The sequence below is a fragment of the Plectropomus leopardus genome, chromosome 5 (assembly GCF_026936395.1).
Source record: "Plectropomus leopardus strain MGB_pleo_1.0 chromosome 5, ASM2693639v1, whole genome shotgun sequence".
NCBI lineage: Eukaryota > Metazoa > Chordata > Actinopteri > Perciformes > Serranidae > Plectropomus > Plectropomus leopardus.
Genome location: NC_142180.1, coordinates 20,886,163 through 20,908,759, shown reverse-complemented (window position 1 = coordinate 20,908,759; position 22,597 = coordinate 20,886,163). Strand labels below are relative to the sequence as shown.

General features: G+C 38.8%; 1 long non-coding RNA gene across 1 annotated transcript in view; it reads right to left on the bottom strand.

Moving 5' to 3' along the window:
• Positions 1-15,513: 15,513 nt before the first annotated feature.
• The window catches only part of LOC148189560 (uncharacterized), a 69,836-nt gene continuing 62,752 nt past the window's right edge, over positions 15,514-22,597 (bottom strand). The window contains exon 4 of the long non-coding RNA XR_015776604.1: positions 15,514-19,809. This is a non-coding gene — a long non-coding RNA (uncharacterized LOC148189560). The remainder of the gene's footprint in view (positions 19,810-22,597) is intronic.

Here is a 22,597-nt window from a genome sequence, read left to right as displayed (position 1 = left end):
CTTTGTGAGCAGAGTACTTAAGATGGCTAGTAACTTAACAAATGGGTAGTTTTACTTCCACAACGCTGAATATAGTGTTCAACTGGTTGCTACAGGATCATGTTCAACATGGGAGCTTTATGAAGTTGAATAGCTGGTTACAAAAGAAAAACAGCCCTCAGGGTCTGTTTTCTTTGTCCACTAAAGTGACACTTGAACATTCATACTCCATGTCTAGAGGCTTTCAAAATACTTATTCACACTGCACGTCTGTTCCTAAAATGACATACATGTTTTGATTTATCTCTAATGTTTTGCATTCATGTGCCATTATTTCACAACTCATACAGTGGGAAAGGTTCAAATACTCAAGCGCTCAAGGTTAATTCCATTATATGAATTATGAGAGGGATCGTCACAGTCCTTTATTGTCAAATTCTACTTACTGCGTGACCATTAAGCCGCTCGGTTGCTTAAATAGTTGGTTTGGTGAGAAGAATATTTCATGAATCTTTTTATTCAGTTATTCACCATAGACTTCCCTCTGCGGGCCAGTCAGGGGTAAAGGACAAGTCTGTATTCCTAGGTGTAGGCCCCATCAGGGGAATAACTCATAAACATGTCATCTCTTCTTCAGGGAAAAGCGGCGTGCAGTCGAGATGCCATGCTAGACAGGGAACTAGTGGACTGCATAATTTCCTTTGCTGCAACTGACACCTTTTCCATATGTAGGCACTAGACTGAGCTTAAGTGTGATGGCTATGCTTCATTATGCCTTGGAAATGGAGGGTGCAAAAGTGCACTAGCAGTGACTGGCTTACATCTGACAGTTGGCCTTGTTTTACATTAGTCACATCAATTCAAATCCCCTCTGTCGACAGAGTTGGAGATCAAGTGCCAAAGACTTCAGTAACCAAGGGAAATAATTCATGAGTCAAAGACTACTTTGATTTTTTAAAAATGCTTTATAGCTGCTCATGTAAAATAATGCCTTGTCGAGAACAATTCCACATTTTGCAAACTTGTTTTCATACCAACAGAAAAGGGTTTGCCCTTTTTACAAAAGAGATATATTCTCATGTACATTTAATGGTATCAAGCCATGCAGACAGTTTTGGTTTTAGGTTTTTCGTCATGTGATGTGTGAAAGTGAAGTAGGACGAAGTGGAAGAGGACAAGAAGAGGAAGAAGGCTTTTTCTATTCTATTTCACTATAATAATAGCATCTTAAATATAATATAAACAAACACCTTTTTTAATCTTTCACTTTACTTCGGAAGAAAGAACATTAACTGGGGCTGATATCTGATTATCTGATTCTGCGGTTTTAAAGTCTTTACATGCTGACAAAACAACAGGAGAAGAAATGTTGACTGTATTGTAGCGATCCTCTATTTCCCCCTCTTTTGCAGTTGGAACCACGGCCTCACTACTTTGACTCTTCTGGGAATATGTTAACTTTGAGAAGTTCAATAAAATTTAAGGAGTAGTGTGTAAGATTTAGGGAGTTTATAGAATTTTGCATCTACACTTTGCATCTGCATTTCGCAAATTGCAACTGGCTCAAACTTCTCCTGATAAGAATTCTGTCACTGTTTGATTACACTTAATAAACATATCAAACAGCCCAATAATTCTTTACTTGAGGGTCAAAAGCAATAATGTTCAAGTGAACGCATCCCCTTCTGTCTCTATAGACACATGTCAAACTTACTTTTTTACATTGGACAAATAATCTAGCTCTTCCTCTCTGAAACACAAGCACAGATCCTCACAGGAAGCTGTTTACGGGACTGTTCATGAAGCTATCAAAGATTAGTCTGTGGAAGTCTGTCTTTCTGTGTTTGATCATATAAGTCTTTATTACCGCTCGTTCTTTTATATCTCTAATACACATGCTATTACAAATTGCAGCCATTACAAATACTGTGTGACTAACAGTGCCTTATCAACAGGTGGGTGAACAAAGCAAAGCTATGGCATTAATATATGTGTTGACAAATAACAGTTTTCTGGTTAACTCATTTATCTTGCTGTGAGGAATTGCCCCCAGAGATCTATCCTTAACGCAGAGGAGACTCCGGGCCTTACTGGGGGAGATATAAGAGCCAATTTTTACACTGCCGCACTGAGCTAGTTTATTTCCCAGGACACAGATCTCAGACTTAACGACTGCACATTTTCCATTAGTATGACACGGTAGCCAGACAACGGCAGCGTTAACCAAAATCTGATATGGGTGCTCATTCTACTGTACATTATGTTAACATGCTGACATGCTAACTTTTTACTGTTTCCGTACTTCAGTGTGGATTTAGTAGTTAAATAATGAAATCCCTGACATCACTGGTCCCTACAATTGATCAAAGGCTGCTTAATTTTGTGCATTAATTACTGCTGAGGTAATGAAATGGCCCATCACTCTCCTCATAAACCAGTAAACAGTGGGGCAAAAGAAACCATCCTTCAGGCACAGGCGTGATTATGTAAAAGCACCGTTAATCATCGGGCCCCATGTTCCTCCCCATTTTGTTTTCTTTCCCTCCGTTGCTTAATGTTTACCACCAGTAAGATGTTTTATTTATTAGTTTTGTCATAAAGTTCTGTTTCACATGAATCTGGCCGCTCATGCATGCAGTATGAGTGTTGAAATTAGCATCTCATTACTTGCAATAATTAGGCCAATGACGGCCAGATGTTGAGTGTGTGATCTATGTGTAGGCAGATAGCTGGGTCTGGCTTTTTATTAGAATCAATTAATACTATATCATAAAGTTTTACTGCTGGCATGACTTGCAGAGCCTTGATGAGTGATGCAGCAGAGACACACAATCAAGTTCACTGGCTTTGTTGACTCACTGCAGAGTTGTGTATTCAGGGTTAAATGAGTGCAGTGCTAATGAAGTCTTATATCAGGGGTCCATTATCTGATTTTGTATGTCAGAGAGAGAAAAGCTAAATCTTTTCAAGCCTTTCACACGTGCAGCGTCACGATGATGTTCATGGCTGGAGGGTAAGGTGATATGGATTATTTAATAAGACTTTTTTATCACAGCAAATTACTGTAGAAGCCATAGCAGTGCGTTGAAGTGCAGTAATTTCATGTACCACAGCATAGGAACTGTGGGAGAAGAGCCAGGTTTCTGTTAAAAAGACAGCAGTCTGCTTGTTTCACTGTTAGCTCTAAATGTAAGAAGGCAGTGTCAAAAGTCAGAGATCTTAAAGACCACAATGATTATATCTCCAATGTGCAATCAACGCATGGAGAAACACTCAGTTAAATGAGTGGCTCAGTTTTTCATTCAGATTTTTAGAGGCAATCTCTAATGGATTTTGACATGAGAACAATCTTTAAGCTGAAATATTTTGCGATGGAGTGAGGTCTGAGAGTGAAATATGTCAGTTCTAAGATCCTGGTCATTAGGGTTCAGTATTACATACAATGGGGCTAGGGCTGTACCCGACTTAGACATTTGTCAATCAGTGTGACAGTGACGTTCACGTTATATAGTAAACTAGCCAACTACGCAAATGACGGGTCAAAAAATGTACACTTTTTTTTTTGCTGACACTAGATGTCAAACAAAAACCAGAGACTTTCTGTATTAAGTTGCTGCGTGGTGTAATTTCACCACTTCAAACTTTATCTGGGAGCCTTACAGGGCAGAGCCTCTTTTCCTCCAGGAAGCTTCCTGCATGTCCGCAGCTGCCTGTACCAAAGAGCAGAGAGGAGCACTCACTCTGCAACTAAATCTGGGGACCAACATACCTCAAGAGGCAAACTGCACACTGACACAAAAAAAAACAACTTGAAGGAATCTCAGTCGATTGATGATTCTTATCTCTGACTTTCAGAGGGCAGCGCCACATGGGACAATCACAGATTTTGCCTCATCTTCAAAATCTATGGTACTGTTTGGCCTTTGAAGGAATTGCCACTGTCATCTCCTGCAGTTTTGGAAATCAATGAGCACTGCTCTGCTGCATTATTCGATTTTTATATGACTTTTGCTTCAAAATGAGGAAGGACCTTGATTTATTTTAGGTATATAATAACTTGGATTAGGCATTTCGAGTCATTAATTCCATCAACAGTTTCCCAAAACTCATCTATATCCTAATACAGAGTATCATAACACAAAATTCCACGACATAAATACAGGATTTTATCCTGGTAGCATTGCATTATTTTGGTTAACTTTGCCAATGCAGTGACCACAAAAAAGTGAACTCTGCTTAAAACACAGAAGTAACCTGCAGTCAGACAGCATTCAAACTTCATAAGTTGTCACGTCCCTACCATTAAGCTATGCACATCTACCATTATCTGACGCTAAACTTGACAGATGAGGATGAAATGAAGTGTGTCAAATGCAGTTACAGTGATCTCATTCAAAATGCATTTCCCTGATAGGACTTATTTCAGTCATATATCACATCTTACTCCTTAGCTTTTCATTTGGTTGTGTTGCATCTAATATCATGTGCCATTGACAATGGCAGCCAAACAGTGTAAAATTAATGACTGGGCTGGCATATGTATTGAATTTGATTAGCAACAACATTAGAGCACTTCTTTTCTCAAATGCTGCACTTTGTCCTGTCTGAGAGCCTTCCCTGCTTGGTCTGCATAATACAGACAATGGTGACTCTATTATTAAGCCAATTTGTCTGAGAAGGCCATTGTCCTTCTAACAATTTGCTCTCATCATATTCGAACCAAAGTTATTATGAATGCTTAAAATGAAAGTATACTATGGCTCTCAGTCAGGTCTGATAGCCAGTATTGAGCTATACAAACAAACCTTTGATTACAAGGCACATTATTTTTGAGATGCATCCAAATCTACGTCATTACATCTGCACAGAATAATGCAATTCAAGTCCGTAATCTTCCAATTATGTAATATAAATGCTAATTCTTATGGTTAAAGTGACATTGCTCTGTCACTGTTATGTATACTATTATCACTGTCAGCTGCGGTGGATGCGTCCAATATCCAGTGTCCTCTGGAGGAGGAATATTGGTCGCATTGCTCTGTATGTACTTAAGTGTGGCTGAAAGGCACCTCCCAAGTCATTCAAAAAGGAGTGAGATTTAAAGGTCACTTTGTGCATATCACCTTTTCAAAAGCTCACATTCACCCTGTATTATTCTGCTCAATGCTTTGCTTTACAATGGAAATCCTGCCTTTCTCCCTTCAGAAACAAACTTTTTCCTCTCATGAGGAAACATGAATACTGCATGACATGCTGGATACAGAGTACAAAATCTCAGCTTCTTTTTCAGCACGTTGTATGGGTATGGTCAGCTGTGGGGGCCTCCCATGGACAATGATAGAATGATAAATACCCTCATCTAGAGAAAATGTCAATTATCAGCAGACTCAGCAGCAGTGCTGGTGGTCCTCCTGGCACGATAAAGATCTAACATTAATAACGTATGCTTATCTCTGGGAAGACAGCCACCGATTGATTTTTGAGAGAAACCTGGTAGAAAGGGAACAATAAATTATTTAAACAGAAACATATTCCACCAAAGAGAAATGTAATGAAGTACACCAAGAAAAAAATAGACATATGACTGCATTATATTAGAGTTCAGTGCCTGCCGGGCATCTAATGTTTCTCATCCATCAGTTCCTGCTCCCCTGCCTCCCCTAGCTCTAAACATAACCCAAGGAACATTAATAGATACTTAGAAACATTAAATGAGACCCCGGGTCACTGCCTCTGTGTGTTGGCAACAACAACACTTTGAACAGATTTTTAAGTTTGAGGACTTCTAATTAGTCTCCAGAGCTCCTTCTGTGTTCTTCCTATCATCATATAATATTGGTTAGCTGAACAATAAGGCTAACCAACGGGTGCATGGGAAACTAATGAGCCATTTTAAGGAATGGGAAGAAGAAGGAAAATTGGCTCGAGCTGGCAACACGTTTTGACACGCAGTCGGAAAAAGAGATGGATTCTAGAGACACATGGCGGGGGGGTGGGGGGGGGTCTCGAAAACTCTATTTTTCATGAATGTTAACTTGTTTGTGTACTTCATTTCCGCAAATACAATTCAATTTCTCTCTCAGCTGTGGATGGACACAGTCGATGTGGCAGCCATCTCTATATTGCCATTTCAAGACCGATTGTAAGCTTCTCATGAGGAGAAGCCCTGGGAAGTGTGCTGCAAGGCTGCGATCATAATGATCAAAGTGAAATGTTTGTCGACTGAAATCAATAGCATCGGGGTGCCAGGAAATTGCTATTAAAGATCCCCATCGATTGGCCAGCAGTAGTTCAGTGACTGAGTGACTGGTCTTTCGACTTTCAACAATGGTGAATGTTTCCTGGACCAGTTATCTTCTGAGGGATTACCTTGATTTGAAATGTAGTAAACCCAGAACAGTTTTAGGGTCACTCGGTGAGGAGTTAAGTGAACTGTAATCTACCTGCATCAGAGTCATGACCACTTGGCCTGTCAAGAGAATTACCTTGTCAACTTAACGTACGTTATGGACATGACATGATCATTTTTGCTGACCTTGATATTGCCTGCTGTGTTTAAATGTGTGTTTGTTTTGCCCAGTCTGAGACTTGGGTGCAGCGCCTAAACAGTTCTTCACAGTGCCTAAGCCCAGAAAAAACTGTTTTGAGACAACTTTTGCGGTAATTTCTGTTTGCATTGTTTCTCTGCTAATGTCTCTTTCTGTGTTGAAGCTTCACCATGGGCAGGGGCTTGGGAGGGGCTTAGGCAGCACCACCCCACCCCCCCATTTTGGATTTAAACAGATTAAAACAGGAGAGACCATTAACATAAACAAGCCAGTATGCTGACTTTGTTAAAAAACAGTGTCAACCAACGAGAAACTGGATCGGCAGTATACTGCCTTTTATACAACAGTTAGTTTCCACCAAGCATTTGATTGGACAGGAGGAATCCCATGAGTGCTGATATACAATATAACAGCGCTGGGACTTTTCTTGAAGATGAAAAAGAAACTTTGTCAATTTTTAATAAGCTATGTGTCATTACAGTGTGGGCAGTGTGTGCACATGAACGGTGTTTGACTGCCTCCCGTGCTGCCAGTGCTCGAACCTCCACCCACCATCAAAAGTCCAGCAAAAGCGCATTACAGCTGACACCCAGTGCATCAAACAGTATAGTAGAGCAATAGTTGACATGTCTGAAGATCACAGAAGCAAAATGGTGCCCTAACAATGATTTGAACTGTTGACTTAAGAAAACTTCCTTCCTACTGTAAATAAGGTCAAGAAATGTCTCTCTTTGTATTGTTGTGGTATCTCAGGAAAGGATTACATTTACAAAGCACTCTAAGAAAAATAATGCCTAATGAGGTGGAAATTACTGTATTTACTTGCAAAAAAAAGTGAACAAATAAATTATACAAAGGCAGCTATCATTATATTCAATGAGTGATAAAAGAGAAATAAAAGGTTTAACAGATTCAATCTATTTCAGCTGAGAGGACAGAGGTCATACACTAGAAGTGTAAGATCGCATTCAGTCGCATACTCATGTTTAAAACGCAGTATCAGGAGAATAAGGGAGGTTACCTCCTCTGAGATAAGGTGTTCTGTGAGCAGAAATCATCTCCTCTCCCACTCATAAAACAAGTTTTCTTACTCAGAAATGAAACATACCGAGATCACCAGTTGCTCAGATGAAAATTACATTTTACATGAGTTTACTTTAGCAGTGTTTTTCATTAATAACAAAGATTAGACTATGGCAGGCCGCCATAGTCTAATTTTTAATTTGTTAATTTTTTTCTAGAAAATCTTTCCAGACGTAAAAGAAGTCATCATCAAATGATTCAGATAAATATCATATGTGTATCTGGCATAGAAATGCATTTAGTCCTTACATTTTAGACGCTGGAGCTGTGACTCTTTGGAAGTTTTGCTGGAAAAGTTACTGAAACAGTAAATCAATCATCCAAATAGTTACAGATTTATTTTCTGTGGATAAAATAATACATCCAGCTCTGCTTTTAATGACACATTAATGATGTCAGTGATTCAAAATATCTGCAAGTATTTGTACATATGTCAGATTCTTCCTTTCAGCAGTGTGTCCCATGACAGTTGTCAGTCATGACTCAAATGTAAAATTGTTCATGTCAGTGTGGTTCTGCATACATCAGTAGGCAGAGTACATTGCAAACAGTACGAGATATGGGGGTCTGATTCCCAGTGGGACCACTCATGCAAAGGAAAAAAAGTGCATTTATTCTTGCTACTTGTAACTCTCTAGGGAAAAATGCCCTCAAAATATGTTAAATAAAGGCACGTTTTTTGGGGGGTGGGGGTGTATAATGCACAACTGAATAAACAGACAACTGAATAAAATACAAGTAAAGCATATCAAATTTGTTCTCTCCACATGCTGATTTTTTAAACCACTTTCCTGTGCGATATCTTAATCGCTTAAACTGTTAAAACTCAGACTTTTGGCACATTTTGCCTAAACTTTCCTCAAGCAACAGCATATCAATCCTTCTACTATTTCTACAACTTGCTGATCTGTGCCTTAATCCGCTCCATTGCGGCTCACATACTTCTTTGACTACATCTGTATGTCATCATTTAATATCCATTACACTTCCTAATAGAGAGGCATTGGCAGCTTCTTTTCCCGATTCGCGTTGCTTCCGCTGGGCAGAAAATTGGTGAAGTTGGAAGAACTGTTCTCATCAGCGTGGAAACTTTTTCTCAACAGGGTATTGTATCTCACTAAATCCCAGAAGTTAATGACCGCTGTGCCACAGAGGGTTGCTCTGTTTTTCACTAGATGCTAGATTTTTGGAATTCCCCAGATTCTAATGTGCACCAGAACAGCAGTTTTCCAGCTCTAGTCTCAGGCAGCATGTAGCATCTCATTAGCTCCGGTCACTGATCGAGTGTGACAGACATGAAACCTGACACATGCTGCAGACCTCCACTATACATTTCATCTGGTTTGCCATTATGCTTGAAAAATGGCTTTCTGCATTTGTAATTATTTTTCTTCCTCGGCCCTTGCCCTAGATAAGTCCTTTTATTGTTATTCTTTCAATAACTTTTTCTTTTCCACTTTCATAGAGATGTTTGATATTTTGTACAGATGAGAACGTTTCAAACTGAGCAATTATGCCACAAAGGTAACTAAAGACAAAAGCCGCACTGAAACCTTAAGAGTATGTTTTCTCTGACATTATCCTTTTTCCCTTGAGATAAAGCTGCAAGTAACCCATGTGCTGCTTTACTTACGTCATGGGCCTCTTTTATTGTATTTATATACAATACAAATTTAGACATAGAATTTTTTAAACAAAACTTAAAAAACTCTGACATGCCAAAAAATGCTGATTCAAGCATACTGCAGGTCCAAGACAAAAAGGAAATACATACAAAAGAACTTATAACAAGTGAAACTACTGCAGTACTGGATTGTAAGATTAACATGACACTCACAGACCAGAATCACGCACACACAAAAGCAGACTATAATACTGCAGCCAACTGGCCCTTGAGCGCCACTGCGAATGGACCACAGAGTAGGCTGTACTTTCTCTGCTTTCCCTTTGCCTTCGCCCCCTCAGCACTGACAGCTGCTTCCTAACGAAGCCCACTCTCTTCCAAGCAGACCCTGTGATAATGAGGCTCTGCCCAGAACTACAGGCAACCAGGGAGCAATGTCAACAGCTCGGAGCTGACCTCCTGAACGGGCTTGCCTCCCCTCGTTCACCGAGAGAGCAAAAGCTGCACCTCATTGTTTGGGTGGAGAGCGGATCCTTGCCTCGGGGAATTGCCCATGTCCAATACTAAAACTGAGCTGAAACAGTGCAGAGGCTTCATGTGCATACATATGTGCGTATTCATGAATGTGCACACATCGGCGAGAGTGCCCATGTAGACAAGCTTTTACACACACACACACACACAATGTAGAAGAGAATTACAAGTGATATGTCCATGTCACAGAAAAGAGGATTTTAACAGTGGTAAATCTCAGTTTTACTACAAATTTAAACATACTGGAGAATTGGCAGACCTCACCTGCATAATATTTTGTATCAACAATGAATAAATCAAACCAGTGTTGGCTGAAAGGAACCAACCAGAGGAAAAAATCTCCATGGAGTAAAACCTTTCGCATTGTTTATACATACACAGAGTGACGGTCAATGTAAAATTCATCCTTCATGCATTAATCGTGTATGTCCTGTATAGGCCGCTGCATATGATTCCTATTAATGTTTTTCAGGACTACCAAATTAATATGTTTTAACAAAACAGCTTATTGAACCATTTCTTGTAATGCCTAATAGCTTAAAAAAGGAACCTGAATTATTTAGTTTCTCCTGGGATGGTGCAGCTGCAGTAACAAAAGCATGTAATAAAAATTGGGACCTCAGCGGCTTTATCTGTTCATGGACAAAACATTAACAAAAAAACTCTAAACAACAAGCATCCTGTGACATATTGTAAGTGTATCTTTCCAATGCATCCCTTGGTGGAGGACCCCCTTTAAAAGACCAGTCTGTGTTTGCTTTAGTAGTAACACAAACCCAACATTAATCACACTGGATAAGCTCTGCAATCGACAACAGACACCCTCTGTAATGAATAAGTCAACTAATCTGTGCCAGCTTATGAACTAGAATAAGAGCAGCCGCGGGATAACTGCACAGAAAGTGGAGTAAATAAGGATTTTCAACTCAGCAGTGTGTCTGGTGAAATGAAAGTCTCACCAAACTCTGTGCTACTTTTATAGAATTAATTGACTCGTTCAGCGTGCAAAAAGAAAATAATTCAAGGAAAAGTTACGAATCTACCAACAACGAAACCATGTCCTGCTTAAGTTTGGTGACAGTGCATTGTTAAAAAACACAAAAAGTTTAGTCAATTAAACCACAAAAGATACAGAAAATAGTTAGCTGCTTGATGCAACATATCAGACCCCATGTTATTATTGCCTCTATTTTTTGGCTTTACACTAAAAGCAGACTTTGACATGTCAGTGAAACATTTTCCTAATGCATTAAATAACTACACAAACACAAGAGTTTATAGCTTAGAAAGGCTTCAAGGCAGCTGAAAAGACAGGGATAACCAGAGCACTGGGTAAGCAAGGACACTGAGACAGAACCAGCAACAACAACACTGAATGCACAATAAAACCAAGCATCAGCACATCACAGAAAGCAGAGATATCCAACACTCTGCTGTCTTATTAAATCTAAGTCCAATATTCAATACCACTGACAGTCATGACAAAATATAGGAAAGCGGAAAGATGCAGATGTGTCTGCTGTGCAAATTAATCTCCGGCACAATATAAACCCAACACTGCAAGGAGTAATATAAAAATTACAAGGAAGATTTACTCACCATTGAAACAGCTTCAGACCTCCAGTGTGGTTCCAGTTTTTAGCAAATGTGCAGGTAAAGTCTCTGCTTCGCGAGCTGGGCCTTCAAAGTTCAGTTTCCGTGTTTTTCATTGTAATCCATTAAATAACATCCAGCGTCCAACGTCATTCCTACCAGTCCGTCCCTGCTTACGCACCCACAAACTAACGCCTTTAATTTGTGGAAAATAGACTCAGTAACTGTGCAGGTACACTCGGTTTAGTTTGCCAGTCCAAAATCACCCAGTGGTCGAGGTCAAGGATACTAGCAGAGCAGCAAAGCAGGGAAGGCTGTCCCTGACACATGCTAGCTGGCGTTAGCTTTCCCGATCCGACACAGATAGACGTCCATTACCGTAATATCTTGAATTATTTTTGCGCCCACCTCGGCTCCAACTGTCTCCTCTGGTGCTTTCTGTCAAAATGCCGTCTCCTGGCTGGGTTTAGTTTTTTTAAAGCGCAGTTTGGGTTTAAAATGGATAGGCCAGATTTGTACCGGAGAGATAGGCTTCGCGTACCTGCGCGAGGCGCACTTCAACTTCCTGTTATGTTTGTTTACCTCCGGAGAGGGTCAGGTGTCAATCTGAAGTTCCGCTCCCGTTTTTCGACTGCTTATTATCTAAAATGTAAATTAATGATAAATATTTCTCACATAATGCATCATTTTTATTTTTGGGGGCCAGTATATTTTGGGAAGCGCAGAAGTTGATTTGCGGTAGTGATGATTTGATGGTAGTGAGGAGGACCTTGAAATCAATTGTAAATGTTACAGAAAGCCAGTGCAGAGAGAAGCTAAAACCGGTCTAATGTGCTTCTCCCTCTTGGTTCTGGTTAAAAGCTGAGCTGCAGAGTTTTGAATAAGCTGAAGCCTCTCAGTGTTGTATTTTGGGAGGCCAATAAAAAGTGCATTCCAGTAGTCTGCTTGACATAAAGACATGAATCATTTTTTTCTGCATCTGCTTGATTTAGAAATGGTCAAACTGTAGCTTTGTTTCTGAGGTGAAAAAATTATGTTTTCGTCACCTTGTTAATTTGGGACTTGAAGATTAGATCTGAATCTAGGAATACACTGAGATATTTTTTTTTTTTAATTAAATTACTTATTTATTTATTTATTTGTTTTAGGGCCAACAAATAGGATTTAAGTTTGGCATAAACATTTGGCTGGTGTAGTCTAAACAATTTCAAATAAATTGAGAAAAATGCAAAAAAAAGCATGAAAAAAAACTGTTACAACTGACTCCAGTCTCATATAGTCACATATAACATTTTATCTTCTTTTTTTTCAAAGTAGTATGAACATGTTTTAAAACTTGCTTTATTTGACCATACTGGACTTCTGCCTCAGGTGGTTTTGCTGTAAATCATGTTCTCCCAGTGTGAAGTAATTGGTAGCTTGCAAAGCTATGATTTTAAAGTAGCTTCCCTAGCTCTGTTAATTTGGTATACCCCATTTGGACAAATGTTTGATTATCTAATAAAAATGAATGGGTTTGGTTGGGTCTCCTCATTCGTGCCCTATACAGACTATTGTTCATCTTTAGCACTCTGCAAACACATAGCAAGAGGACACTCACAGAGAGCTACACATTGTAATAAGTCTCCTGCGTAATCATTTTTCTACAGTGATTAGGAAAAATAATTTAGGGATGATTTATTTAATTATGTACACTGCATGACCAGCAATAATTTTCATTTGATAAAGTTTCCATTGTCAGTGCGGCTGCAGTCTCACATCTCAATTTGCAAATACAAGTTAAAGGGGCTTAAAACAAAGAAACCTCATATGTCTGCAAATACAAAGTGTTGTTATATCATACTTTTTACTAAATGTATATTGTTAACCCCCAGCATGTGCGCTCCACTTTCACAGGGTTATCGTGGGATACTGCAGACTGTATTCTTGCCCTGCCTGATCACAGTTTCCACATACTTTTGGACTTTTGCACTGCACCAGAGAGACTGAAAGATTCCACTTTCCGTGGAATAATTCATTAGGCCGATCTCAGTCTGCAGGATAACCACCATGTCAGCCATCCTGTCTGACCCTCGCCAAGATCACTCAAATGGCCTCCACTTCCCATTAACAATGATCATAGGTCCTGCTGGCCCCTTCCTCTTTGGAGCAACATTAAATCTTCTGTGGTGCAGATGGTAACACGTAAGAAGATTATGGTGGAAAGTACAGCCTTCGTGGTTGCAATTCAAACAGTTTAGAAACCGCTTGAATTAGTGATTAATCCTTCTGGACTGCTCTGTGAGCAGATGTGACAAGTTGAATTATTCCCCCCTTACCAGGAAGCTTTACAGCAATCTTAAAACATATGGTGCTTTCTGCCTCCATCGCGGACTTTGAATGTTATAAGGGGATGGACATTCCCAATAGTCTCTGAATAAAGGAATACCAGCCAAGAGGTGCTTTATGACTCCTTTTGTGAGTCGAGGGTCCTCCCATTTATCTCCAATCATCAACAAACTTGACAGCCAACTATGACTAATTCAATTACTAAAAGTGGAGACCTGTCTGTGACTGTCAAGAGCCACGGAGACGACAGTGGGCTTACTCCACCAGATTATCTGCTTTTCTGGCTGCAGCTGTGCTTCATCCTGGAATATTGGGACTCCATCATTTCTTTTCATCCCTAAAATCATTTTAAAGTATGTCTAAATATGGAACATGATTAAATCTGTGCCACATGGAAGTACCCTGAAGCTATGTATACCTGAGAGAGTAAAGCATCTACCAGAGATCTGGGCCATCGTGAATATGATGGTCGTGATATTGGTCAGTCTCAGTGCAATTTAATATTGTCAGACATCATGTTACACTGGGCCTGTTATAGCCTTACATCAGTGGTTACATTAACATACACAATAATATTCTGTTATTACTTCCGATATGACAATATTCTGAATTTCATTAGGATCATGTAAACAGCATGTTCCATTTAGAAATGCAAATTAGGCCTTTTTCCTTTGCATTTTCCATTCAGGACATGTGGGTTAGGGTTATGCCACTATTATTAGGGTTCTAATAGTGTTCTATGGGCATGTTTATACAGCACAATCAGAATATGCATCTCAATTTGGGGTTTTACCAGTCTGACACATGGCGTCATGTCTGTTTACGGTCAGCTCTGTGCATTGTATGGATGTGTTGTACACAGACCAACTCGCCAACTGTATGAGAGGCTGTGGGGTAGTGATAATAATGATAATAATAATAACGTCATTTACATAGCACCTTTAAAAAGAATTTACAAAGTGCTTTGACAAGCAAAGCAAAAGCAGGAACAGGATACTCAGAAAGCAAGGTAAAAACAAAAACCCAAACAGTCCTACTGAACATGAGACAAAGCTAGGGTAGAGTTAAGATCAAATTAAAACAAGATGACAAAAAAAGCAAGCTGCAGGACGCAAAATGTCAATATAAATTAGTACAAATAAAAGTACCAAATACAACAAAAGCAATAAAATCACAAAATTAAAGGCAATAATTAAAACAACAACAACAAATAGATCCATGCCAAAAGAAAGGCTCAGATTTCTATTTAGAGAAGGAAACACACCTATTTTTTTTACAAAAGACTGAAATATCAACAGGTTTTAGGATATTTTTAAAAAAGACTGGTAGCTCTATATTAATCAAATGTAGCTCATCAACTTGTGTTGGGTGCTCATGGAGAACGAGAAACAACAGGATACACAGGAATGCAATCCAGGCACTCCGAAAATGTGGAAAACGAGGAAGGATCATATTAAAAAGCCTTTATTGTAGTAGTTAAATTATTAACGGCCAACATGTTTCATCGTAACATGTTTGTTGAAACATGTGGGCTGTGTTAATGATTTATCCGTTACAATAAAGGCTGTGGTAATAAAATCCTTCCTTGTTTTCTACTTTTTTGGAGTGCCTGGATTGCATTCCTGTGAATCAAGTTTTTGAATATGTGCAAATATCACAACAACGACCTTCTCAAAAGGTGGCTAAAGGAATGAAAGGGAAAGGCTTTGCGTTCGTACGGTCCAACAAGTCCGCTACCAGTAGGAAACTCTGAAAAAAAAAAGTAAAAAATAAACCTACTTTGATATAAAAAAAAGTGAAATGGCACAAGCGGCTCTAGTCGTTACACTTTCCTTTATTTTAACACAGGGCCATGATCATCTTGGCTCTCATTTTTTATGACATACTAACACTTTACAAAAACTATAACAGTCCACAGTGATGTTGCCTTTGTAAAACTCATAGTACATTGTAGTTGCTTCTTAATAGTTTGGAAAGTAATTCAGTGGTAAAACAATACAGTGTTTGTCCTTGATTATGCCAACAGCAGTCGAGCACCTGCTTCTGTTAGGGTACGGCAACGCCACTTACACAAACCACACGCAGAACTGCAGCAAGCTGAAATATTAGAACCAGAAATAATCAAGTGCAGTTAATTACATTTATTTATGATAATGATTACATTTGCCAACAATTATTTCAACAGCAGTCTTAGCATAGCATTTGTTTTCTTTCTATTTTTTATCAATATATTGGGGGAGGGGGCATTTTAAGCATATAATTACCACCTAGGTTTAAATGCAAGAAAATGTCATGTTAAGACACATTAATTGGTACATGCACAGCTGGATGTAAACAGGAATCAGAATCAGAATCCGGTTTTACTGCCAAGAACATTTACATATACAAGGGATGTGACTTGGTGTTTTGGTGCAAAATAGATAGTGAAAGTGAATATTAGTGGAATATTCATTTTCATTAGCCATGTAAGAATAAGATAAAATCCAGAATATTTTGTGCATGTAAACGTACTCAGTGAAGCACAGCATGATCATAAATGTAACAAGCCAAACACAATAGGTTGACAGTATCTACGTCCGGCTTCAAATATGAATCAGTTAACGTCTTGTGTCTTTGTTTCAGAAGTTGGGCAAAAGGAATAGTGAAAATGACATAATAGACATTACCATACAGCCAAATATATCCCATGAGGAAGAAACCAGTCAGCAGGCACTAAACCCTGTTTCAGAAACGACTGTGGCTAACAAGGTGGAGCTGCTTTGTTCTGCTGGTCAAGTAATACTGGCAAATTTCCTGCTACAGCTTGATGTCAGAATGGCAAAAAATGTGGTGTATTCAGCCAAGCTAGACAATTATTACATAACCACAGGGTTTGCACTTTTCTGTTGCATGCAGGCCTTGAGGGCCTTCTCATAATTTGCTCCCCTGTGTCAGTAAAGATAAAATCATACAGTATCTCACTGCATGCTCATTGCATTCTTCCTGGTGGTGTCTTCCAGTTAACATTACAGAGGACAACTGGCTCTGCAACAGAGGAATTCCACACAAAAAAATCATGATGTAAATCATACTGCACATCAACCGTGGCAAATTTGCTGACAGGTTACATTGTATATCTTGACAGAATGAGGGAAGGCTGCTCATTTTCCGAGACATCACAGTGTGTGGGACAGAATTGTGAAACTATGCATATCTCCCTCAAACAACTTTCTCTTCCTCCTGGTTCGATGTGGAGCTGCTCCACTGAGAAACAATTAAGGCTTATTTACATTAAATTTGGTGCCTTCTGTTTATCTTTTCTTCATTTACTTCATCAAAGGAGCACACAGCATGCTGTCATAATTAGTTAATAAGGTGTTTGTACCATTCATTATGGAAATAAATAAATAAAGAAATTTCACCACTTTTTTCCTCCTTTATAAATAATTGAATTATTTTCAGTTTGCCATATTCTGAGTCACAAAATATAATAATTTCCCCGGCAATGTATCTGAAACCTGCAAGTGTCACTAGTCATTCACCATACCTGAAAAACTGGCGCTCATGCTCTTGTTTTTGTAGCCAAATATATTTCTAGCTGATAGAATAAAACATAAAAATACAGTTTTCACAGGAAAAAAAATACAAGAAATTGCAATCACAGACAAAATTGTTTGTCCTTTCCTGATTAAAACAGAGTTGTGCCTGTTGGCCCTGGGAATGCACTCTATGGACAAGCAGGGTTTTTTTTTAAAGGACATCAGTATTTTCTGAAATAATGGAACATGGATGCCCAAATACTGTCCAATGTGTAACATGTTTGATTATTAGTTATAAGCAAACCAGGCACACACAGTATTCCTGACACAGAAATGAACACTCAGTAATGGGCACACCATCAAATAAGCAAACATATTCGGTAATGGCATAATTGTTTTTTTTACAGGGTCTTCTTGTCACAGTCCAAGCCCATTTTAATTTCCTGTCAATCATTCACATTATTAATAAAATCTAAATTGCTTTTTCTATTTGTAGCCTCAAACCTTTGTGAGCACACAAGGCTTTATCTCCAAAGTGCTGTAGCTGCATTAAAAGTCAAAATAACAGTTAAAATATTTTTTTGGGAGCTGGATATCCTGCTTAATTTTCATTGAAGCAGGATTCCTTTTAAAGTCAAAGCATCCTACTGGACACAATCATTTCCAAATCTGGGACATCCTGCAGACATGCTGAAAAGGCTACAGATCATAAAACATTTCATGTACAATATTATTTTATCATGCTAATAATCATAATCTCAATTTTGTCTGTGGGAGACTGTGTTACTAAGACGTGTCTACAAAGAATTTAGACTTTCTGTGGGAAGTATTTTCATGAAGCGGGGATGAAGCTGGGAGTGCTGAAAGACTGTCCAGTAAAGCTGAGCTGCAGGAGGCAAAATCTTCTCCACAGTCTCAGGCAAGCTGGATACATGTCGCCATCCTGAATGAATAATTTAATCCTCAAAGTGTACTTCAAAGCTGCTCACCAGGTGGTGAGTCTCCCAACAGCTGCCTCACAGCCCAGCAGACAGTCAAAGATCGAGCAAAATGATTTTCTCCAAATGTTCGACAAAACTGTGTCCGGATGATAACATTGTGTTGCAGTACAATCATACCTGCCAGCAGACATTCCTTTCCCCAGTCTTTTTCAGCTTCTGTTCAAGGGAACAACGGTGAAACAGTGGTTATCCTGATGAAAGGGAAAGCTTAAATTGAAGGGGAAACTATCCACCTGGAAGATGATTCCACCTCTATTTGGCCAAAAGCTGTGTCATGGCTTCTCAAGATCAGCAGCATATTGTGTCGCTCCAACGTGATCTTTTTCTGATGCCATCACTGAGGAGAAGGACACTTGATACAACTCCATCAGATGTTGGACATCTGGACATTACTTTGAATTCCAAAATAAAGGAAAACTGCATTCATTTGTTCTATTTTAAATGAAGCTACTTAGAATTTTTCACTAAAACACAATCCACAATGGAAGACTCCTGGCCTGGTGAGTGGCCATTATTGCATGAGGACAGGCAGGCCAAAAAACCACTGAATGTTGATGATCTCCCTGACAAGGCCCAAACCAAAAATCCTGCAGGAGAGAATAATTTGTATTGAGCGGGCGCATTTGAAAAATAGGACTTTCTTTGTTTTGACAGACTGTAGCTCGCACTCAAACTTTATACAAGGCAGTGCACAGAAAACAGCTAAATATAAACCTCATTATGCTCCATGCCTGTGTAGTTTCATTGACACTTGAGGCATAAAGAAATGGCAGAGGTGCACAGACGGAGGTTGCGACGGAACAAAAATGTGTCATGAATGAATGTGATGGTATCAGCGGCACGCTGTAAATCAAGCTATACGCTGTATTCCCATAAAACATGACAGTCTGAGCCTGACAGCTTTTTTTCTCTCTTGCAGAACACTATGCAGAAATTTAAAATTTGCATTTAGAAAAGTTTAATTTTCATAGATATTAGAAAATTATATTTCACAAAGCAAAACCATGAGTGTAGAAAGATGACTCCTGTGATGCAGCACTTCACGATGCTTATTTAGAATTAAGTGCACTTGACACTGGATATTTAGGAAGCTACAGAAATGGGATTTGACCAAGAGGCGTGAGGGGGAAAAAAACGATGAATTAAATTAAAACTGAGTAAGGGTGATGTGTAGAAACAAATTCATGATGCATTGAGCCATCTTTCATTTCCATTGACTTATTAAACAGAGTTACTGTGGGAGGCAAATGATGGAGCTCCCCTGGAACTCACTACATCTTCCCACTTAACAGGGAGGCAAGAGCGCGCCAAACCCTGCAGGCTGACAACGCTCACCAAACAAATCATGGCAACACATCCACAGGCAGTCCAGAGTAAATTGTTGTATTAACCCCCAGGCAAGGGTCCCCCCTCAACAATTCAATAAGCAGAGACGCATTCCTACACATCCTAACGGAAAGCTAAGGATTTGACAGCCCACAGAGCACGCCGGTGCCAAGCTGGGAAGGCTGTCAGTGTTATGGGTCAGTGTGTTAATTGTTTTCTGTTTCAGGACGTTTATCTTTTATGGCTTCCCCTGCTGCAGTCATCACGGCGCATTTCTGTTAAGAGAAAAGAATTGAAGTAAATGATTGTCCCTGGTCATTACAAGTCACATCATTTTTGACAATGTGCATACAGAGGAGTCCCTCCTCCTGGAATAATGATGAACTTGGAATTATGGTTTCCATCTGTGTTAAGAGTCATTTTGAAACGCTCAGCCACACTTATTCCTCAGAAACTAACCAGCACTGAGAAGTGGTGAACTACGTGTAATTAAACTAGTAGTTTAACCTTTTAGAACCCAGATCAACATCAGTTCTGTTGTGCTGCGCTTAGAAAATTTTCACAAGCATTGAAATCTTGGGAACCTGAGAAAATAGGTTTGATTTCTTTTGAAAACAGGAAAAAGGTAATGAGCAATTCGGCAAGAAATGTTCAGAAAATTGCAAATTGTGATTATGTTTGACCTGCGAAGGGCGCTTTTTGCAACAAACTTAAGTTACTGGCACTTTTTACTGACATATGACTTATATATACAGTAACTGTTATAATTTCTCACATTAACATTGTAAATTTGATCATTGTTTACAAAGTTGCTTTCTGCTCAAGGTCTTTTATTGGCATTTAACCCTTTGAAACCTGAGAAAATCAGTTAGCAAAAACATGGGGAGAAGGCAATAAGCAACTTATCAGGACATGGCTCAAAAATTAGCAAGAAATTTGTAAAAAGTCAATTCAAGTTCAAATTATTATATATACATATATATTATGTGTGTGTGTGTGTGTGTGTGTGTGTGTGTGTGTGTGTGTGTGTGTGTTGTTTTTGGTAACATAACTGTACATATATAATTTGAATAACTATACAAAAAAATAAATCTCTGGACATTACCCCCTATTTTTCTTTCAATTATTTAATGCAATTTGTGGGACATTTCTTAAATAATAATAATAATAATACATTAAATTATCTGAGCCTTTCTGAACACTCAAGGTCACCTCACATTTTATCAATGATAAAACAAACACACTTCTTGCCAAGTTGGCCATTGTCTTTTCCCCTATGTTTTTTGTGAAGAAATTAAACCATTTTGGTCAGGTTTTCAAGGGTTAAAGTCATGCAAACACAATAACTCACAATGCCCCATCCCCAGCCTGCCGTTTCTGCTCCAACAGAGCCCCCTCTCCACTGTACCATTCAGCAGTTCAAACGCCAGAAATTACAAGTACATATAAGCAAATTAAACATGACAAAGTTTGTAGGTGAAAAACAAAGTAAATATAATTTAAAAGTTTTAGTTTTAGGTTTTTTTTTTAAGAGCAGTAGTGGCCTTAGTTAACCAAACTACCAAACTGCAGAGCTAGAAAAGCTTTTTTTTTTTTTTTTCAAATTAGCTCCCCCAAAACTAAAACCAAAACAGAACTAACTAAAATTTTATTTTTATTTTATTCATCATTATTTTTTTTTTTTATCACTAGTAATATTTGTTCGGATAAAACCCTGTTCGTCCTGTCAACCTTCATTATTCCAAAAGGTAGAAGCCAGTTTGTCAGATGAAATCCTTTAAATCAAAGTCTTCATAATCTTAAGTACACTGTAGCTCAGTGAGGTCTGACTGCATGACTCATACTTTTGGAAGAAATCTGATGGGTCAGGGGTGAAGGACACTGTCAGGAAGCAGACGCCATTATTTTGGCTTACTATAATCTCCAGATCAGATTAACTTCGGCTCAAATTAATCTAAAGTATTATGTGATCTGCAAGTCACGTCTCCCTGCCAACAGTATGTTTAAGCTATCTGATGCTGTGTACACGTTGTCTTCCTGTCTGTTCACGTCGCCGGTGACACATGTTCTGTAGCAGGCATTGCTAATTAGGTGAAATGCATTTGTCCGTGCAGCCTGGGCAGAGAGCTGACTACAAATGAGGCTGACTGCATCTATTCAGAAGGAATTCAGCTTGATGTCATTTGCACACTTCGTTTCTAATTCTAATGACAACAAACACAAATACTTTGTTGATATTTGCATTCAATATCATGCTTATGCAAGGCAATTCCTAGCAAACCATTCATTATATGAAAACCCCCAGATTTTAAAACTGGAGATAGAGCATCCAATTAGCAATGTATGGTAATGTTGACATTTTACTCTTGCATTAAGTCATGTTTTTTTGCGATGTGCTAGCTTTCGGAACTCTTTCTTGGCTCCATGTCTACATAATGCCTCAATTATCCAAAGATAAAAACTGAGAGTCACCACAGAGCATCGACACTGTTGTACACAATGTGTGCTATAATTGATATTTGTGTCTTGCATCATTTACATAACAGGATGCAATTAAATATTTAGAAATCAGAAAAGCGTCATCATAATGGGCTTAAGGTCATTGTCGTCGGCGTCTCTTCCAACCAAATGAAAGCATTTTGTAAACATGTTTTATTGCAGGGACCAGTGTAATAGGAAAAATAAACAAACTAAAGATAATATTTGTTTTGATATGTGCAAATAAACAGTGACTGTATATGGAGAAGTGGAGCTTGGTTATAGGCAGGGGGTAGACACTTCTCTGGCCTACAAAACAGTCAGCCTAGATTGCTGCTCCCTGTGTGTGTATCAGTTAAAAGCACCCTCTCATTGTGTTGGTATTTTTAGACGGCAGTAAAATCACTCTTAGAATGCATTGCCACATCTTCCAGATGACTAACAGCGTCTTTCATTTTGAAATTGCAAACACGCTGTGTTTGTCAGTTTATATAATAAAGAAATGATTCCAGCTGATAATCTAACATTAGGAAAATTTTTCAACTAACCCAAAGCTCCTGTGTGTGCACATTTGCCACTCAAACC